Source organism: Haliaeetus albicilla, chromosome 23, assembly GCF_947461875.1.
Source record: "Haliaeetus albicilla chromosome 23, bHalAlb1.1, whole genome shotgun sequence".
Taxonomy (NCBI): domain Eukaryota; kingdom Metazoa; phylum Chordata; class Aves; order Accipitriformes; family Accipitridae; genus Haliaeetus; species Haliaeetus albicilla.
In genome coordinates, this window is record NC_091505.1 from 5,288,883 (window position 1) to 5,294,882 (window position 6,000).

Consider the following 6,000-nt stretch of genomic DNA (forward strand, 5'->3'; position numbering starts at 1 on the left):
AAACCTTTGAACAAGAACTGTTACATTTACAAATAGTCTGTGATCAGCTTAGGGATAAGAGTGTGAAATCAAACCCACAGAAACAGGCTTTTGCTTAAGAAAGAGATAATTTATTTTGGGCAGAGAATTTGTGAAGAAAGATTTTCAACCATCATTAAAGAGAGTTAAAAGCTATACTGCACTGGTCTTCTTGCTGGATACTCACAAATATTCAAAATTTTGTAAGATTCTGTCTCTGTAATGGGCTGGTTATTTACAGGTTTTCAATATTGCAAAACTACTGCATAGGTTAGGGGAGAAAAGGATGCCATTGCAGTGAGCAGCAAAGGACGCTTCAGATTTATTTCAGTTGGAAAAACCTCTTTTGACAGCTTTTGCTTTCATCTAAAATCACTTTAAAAATGCCTTTCACCTTCAACAAAACCAGTCTCTTCTGGTGAGGGGCTCTCTTGACACAATGCTCCAGGTTTTGGCGAAGTTGTAGCTCATTACATCACGAATTACTGCATGACCTCCAAAGGAATCCCTGATCATTGTTAAATCTGCATGACATCAGTTTGTAGGTGGGCAAAATCTGGAGTTTAGGACAGAATACACACTTGTAACATTGTTTATTAAAGTCTGGTTTATGGTAGCTTAAACTGATACAAATTAGTGTGGCTGCAGTCCCACCCTCCATCTTGCCATATATCTGTTTTGCTGCTGTATTGGCACTGGCCCTTGTGTGTGTGGGCAGTTGAGTTGTTTTGCTATGCTGATCTGAAAAAAAACCCACTAGTAACTCTCTTTGTTGGGCTCAATTTTTGCTTTTTAGAAGCTTGAACTAACTCACCGCTCACCTACAGAAACACCAGTAACAGTGCAAGGGGTCAGGAACACACAAACATGGTGTGGGGGGAAGGAGCCACTATGTTTAATTTCAAAGTTGCAAAGGACTAAAGGTATCCATACAGGCAATTAAGGTATCTTTGCAGTGAGTTCCTGATGAGGCGCAGTAAATTAACACCTTCTAATGTGATCACATAAACCTGGCTCATCGCATCCATGAAGAGATGACAGTCTTCTCACTTTCATAATTTACCAAACTGTGAGAGCTCCTGACTCTCCCACTAAGAAAATGAACACACAGCCAAAAAAACAGTGGATACCAAGTGAAAAAATGTTTAGCAAAAAACCTGTGTGGTTGGGAAATACAGCCATATATATTGGAAGCCTTTGCAGTATCACAGTAAAGCTTTGGTTGCTAAAACCTGGAATTAAAAATGCAATATTGCATACAAGATGGAAAAAAAATAATGAGTATTTGTACAGCTACCAGCTCTTTGAACTAGGTACAAAGGATACGTTAGCTATTTTGTTATAGTTTTCAATGCTGAATGGGGTCTTGTATTCGCAAACCCTATTGGCAACTCGACACTGTCTGTTGGGGAAAATGAAAACTCTATACAGAAAACTTGATGCATGAATACGAAGCCTGCACCACGAATAAAAAAACCCCAAAACTTTCTATAAGAACACTTAATGTCAAACCTGTTATAGTACATTGCTTGGATGTGCTTGTGCCTGTAACCGAGCCAGAATAAGGTAAGCACGTGTTTGTAGCCACGGGCATGGCTACATGCAGGGGCTGGACAGCTCTTATCTGCTCAACTGCCACAAAGCTCTGCAGCAATGGACATCCCTGGAAATGACATCTTCAGCAAAACCTGGTTTACAAATGAGTGACGCATAAACCAAGAGCTCATTTTAGAGTACTTTCTATACTGTAAACTCCAGAGGAGGCGGCCTCTGGAGCTGGCATTTCTGAATTCTCAGCAACAGAAGACGTAATAATGGAAACTGGCAGAGGTGGTTTCTCTGCCAAACAAGCCGCTCCAGCCAGGCAGCAGACTTCACAGAAACAACAGTCATTTCTTCACTGAACGAAGTCCTTCCTAGGAGATTTGGAAAACAGCTTCTCTGTACAATGTTCTCCTTTAGCTTAGGCCACATGAAGGAGCAGGTAAATGGTTAAGACAACTTAACAATAACATTAACAATAGGAGGCACATATTAAACCACAGGCCATAAGTAGAAGTGCACAAGAGATGTGTGGTGGAAGGTTTTCACCTTGTGAGTTGACTTGAGACCCAAGAGACAGAAATAGTGGTGGTAGATGAAGCTTGATTATGTGCCGGGGTGTGACCTTAGTCAGGTTTCACTCACATCCCAGCAGCCAGCTGTTACTGGAAGGGAGGCCTTGCTCTCCTGCCTGCCCCTAGCTATGAACTCCTCCCACTGCTTTCTTTGTATCACTTCTGGCGTTTTTATGACCATATAGCAAGTCTGTTTAGGGCATTAAACAGGAAAATTATAAAAGATGGGAAATAGTTTTCTGCTGGTTCAGCCTTGCTGATGTTGCTCACCTTACATTAAGATGAACGGCATTGCTTGCGCAGGGCAGTACAGAGCAAGACCCCACCTGGAGAAAGGCAGTGAGACCACCATTTTCAGAGTGCTGTTAGATTGGGTGTGTTGTAAACTGCATTTTGGAAGAGATGTAAGAGACAGAAACACCATGAAACAAGAAAAGGAAGATACAAGGAAACCCCTGACACAGCCATAGAAGCCTGCATGAACACTAGAAAAAGCCTAGGGAGAGCTGTTTGAGCGCGCTACTGTCTGGAAGATGCTTGAAATACAGACAAGGAAAATATTGCCTGTTTTCTGCTATGTTAAGAGACATATGGTTTTGCTAGCAGCCTGAGTGCACTTATAGGCCTTAATAACCCTGGCCAGCCTCACCTGGGGCCTTCACTCACACTCCCTGCCCATAGGCCCAGGAGCCCCATTTGGGCTCAGCCCTGAACCTTCAGTCCCTGCCTGAGTTGTGCTGTAGGACTGCTCTTCAGCTCAGCTGAACGTTGGACCTGCCTGCTGATCAACAGACTGTGCCTGATCCTGGTTGCCCTCACCAGATGTGATTATGACCTGTGGATTGGCTTGACCTTGGATCTGCTTCGTTACCACAAACTCACCTGATGACCTGGACTGTCAGTGGAGCCTGGCTACCATTTCTAGACCTGCCCTCCTTGCTCAGGTGCTGTAGGGCTAGAGACTAGCTGCCCTGCTGGCCATGCTACCGTGCTTGGCTCCCCATCCTTCAGGGAGCAGCCGGCTCTTGCTGTGCCCTGGGACGTAGCTCAGACAGGCCCTCAAGGCCCAGGGCTCAGCTTAAAGGGGGCTCCTGGCCCCCATGGGCTGGGAGGGTGGTCAGGGTCTATTAGTGCCCCTGGGCCCTGAGCACCTGGTTCCTCAGCCCTGTCACCAATGTCCCTTTAATCAAAGCAACCATGAAAGCGAACCAGTTAACAACTGAGATGAAAAAGGTATTTAATATAAGCAATATTTAAATAGCAACACTTGATTTTAAGCAAGATCGTAACACTGCAGTCAGGGTAACACGTGGTTAGTGCACTGTGGTTACTCACACTTGGGCTAGGCTAATGTAGGTACAAGATAAAAGCAGCAATTATGCAAGTTACTCACAAACACCTCAGAGATAGCACTTTTGTTACTACCAGATCCTGTATGCTTACACCTAATATGTTTCACACAGTTGCAGTTTAAGTTCATCACTGGTAAATTTAAGCTAGAAATAAGTAGCATAGTAGATGTGGCTTTTGGACTATGGCATTTAATGGAGCACCTCCTGAATGTGCACAAGGGAGTGCACAGATCCCAAAGTCAGAGGATACTACCTACCCAAGGCCCTTCTTAACAAGACACTTTTGCCATTCTGGGGGAAGGTACTGAATGTACGCGATACAGTTCTAGAAGTAATTAAACAAAACAGCAGGTAAAAGATGGTTTACAAGTCTGATTTATTTTTTTTTTTCCTATCCTTGATCAAATCAGTTTTAGGACTGAGCAGCATTCATACTAAATAGTACCTTGGCTGCACCACCTTGGAGTCTGCACTCCCCGCAGCCGGCCTCAGGCGAGTACAGGTCGGTGTTGCCACCTAGTGGCATCTGACAGCGGTACTCTCACTTCTAAATTGGATTTTCAAGTCAGGGAAGACACAAATCACAACCAGTATTTATGACACCTTTTATTATTTAAGCTGCTCTTGTCCACAGAATCAAGTTTTTACTGCTAGCAGCAGATAACTATCAGTGCATTCACATGGTTAGATACACACACTAAGTTACTTGGTTCCTCCAACAGTTGGGAGGCCAACGCCAACTGCTTACTACGGTGCACAGAAAGTCTCTGAAGAGACTCTTTTTCAGCAGGTGTATACGTAGCCCTGTCGGCTTCACCTGTATTTAGCAGCCATAGCCACTGCTTTTTGGCTCTGGTCCAAGTGACACAATCTTTTGATGCTTGTGTGTGCTGGTGGCCTTGTATAGATTTGGCAGACTCTTGGTGTACTGAGTTTATCTGTTCTTGTGAATTCAACAGGTCTACTGGTCTCTAAACCTTATCAGTTCTTGGGGGACTTTTACATGCTATCTCTCAGCATGTACTATTTCTTTCCTTAGCCTGGTTTTTGGTAACATTTCTCCATCCACACCCATTGGTAGGTACTTATACAACTCATCCACACAAACTCACACAAAAGGAGCTTTTATAATGTCGTGGACATATAACAACTTGGCCTATAAAGTAGTTCCACAGAATACTAAGATTTATTTTAAAAAGTTACCCAAACCCAATATATCTGTGCTATAGAAATTAAGACCACTACAATTAGTCCCCTGTTTGGGAAAGGTTGAGTAGACACAGTCCAAAATTTCAAAAATCTTACGGTCTTACCTGGATAGTGTATCAAAATGCCCCTCAATCCGTATCTCATGAACTCTTCACGTATTTCAGCAGTGTTTGAAACATAAAAGTGGGTAACAGTGAGCCAAAGTATATTCAATTTCTCTTTTTGTGTCTGACAAGAAAACATAATTCTCATCATACAATATGTCAAGTGCCATCTTTCTGAGTTGGGCAGAGGAGGCCGCCTTAATTGCTGTGAAACATTAGTTTGTAGGAGACTACACATTCAGCCCTGGTGATTATGTCTGGCAGACTGTAAAATAAGGAGTAATAAATCTGTGAAAACAAAGAGCTAATACCTAAATCTACAACTTTAACATGACAACTTGCTCCCTGCCTCCCAACCATATCAAAAAAACCCCCAAACAATTGGAGAAATTCTGTGGAATTTTGCAGATATATTAGAAAAGATATGAGTACAGAAAAATCAGTATATAAAGTAACTACAAAAAAGCACTTCACTAGTTTTTTTTATAATTAATTAGATTATTACGTGATAATACTGTTGTATGACTAAGTGATTTTTTCAGTCAATGGCCTGTGGATCCACAGGCGTACACAGCATAGTCTAAGAGGAGCAACTAAGAACATCTATGCAAAGCGTCAAATGCAAATGTTAAGCACGCAAGCAAAAAATATCCAAAGGGGATCTTTCATGAAAGCAACAGCTTGATTGTTTTGTACAGCATGTAATGTTCCTGTGAATTTCAAGTAAAAAGCAAGCTGTGACAAACACTTGAGAGTGTTTTGCATAAACAGAAGCTACAAGCATTTCAAACTGGAGTAGGAAAGTCAAATATTAAAAATGGTTACTGAGCTATTTTCCGTAAAGGTTAAGAACAAACACGTCATAGACTGGAATCTTCCCACCTTAGAGACTTTTTGCATAGCTAACGGTAAACTTCATTTTCTAGATAGCCCTGCTTGGAAAAGCTATTTGGAGTACTCTTTCAAAACCAGTCATGTCACTCTTCTCAACTGTGCTATGAAAAATGTACTTCCCAAAGCTTTTAAAAATAAATCATGTGGAAGGGCTGCTGCAGACGCTGCGGGCCTTGCTTTGTTGCAAACTATGCAACAGACGCAGAAGGCAATAGGGTGCTAAATAATTTGGAACAGTGCTGTTATTGTTTTGCAGCTGTTTCACAACATGAAAAAGGGGTGTTTGGAGCTTAAATGCTCAATGTT

The 6,000-nt window shown here is 42.2% G+C and overlaps 1 protein-coding gene across 1 annotated transcript in view; it reads right to left on the bottom strand.

Moving 5' to 3' along the window:
- The window catches only part of GAB3 (GRB2 associated binding protein 3), an 80,017-nt gene extending 75,145 nt beyond the window's left edge, over window positions 1–4,872 (bottom strand). The window contains exon 1 of the mRNA XM_069811001.1: window positions 4,801–4,872. The gene's annotated coding sequence lies outside the window, so the exon portion shown is untranslated. The remainder of the gene's footprint in view (window positions 1–4,800) is intronic.
- Between the last annotated feature and the right edge of the window lie 1,128 nt (window positions 4,873–6,000).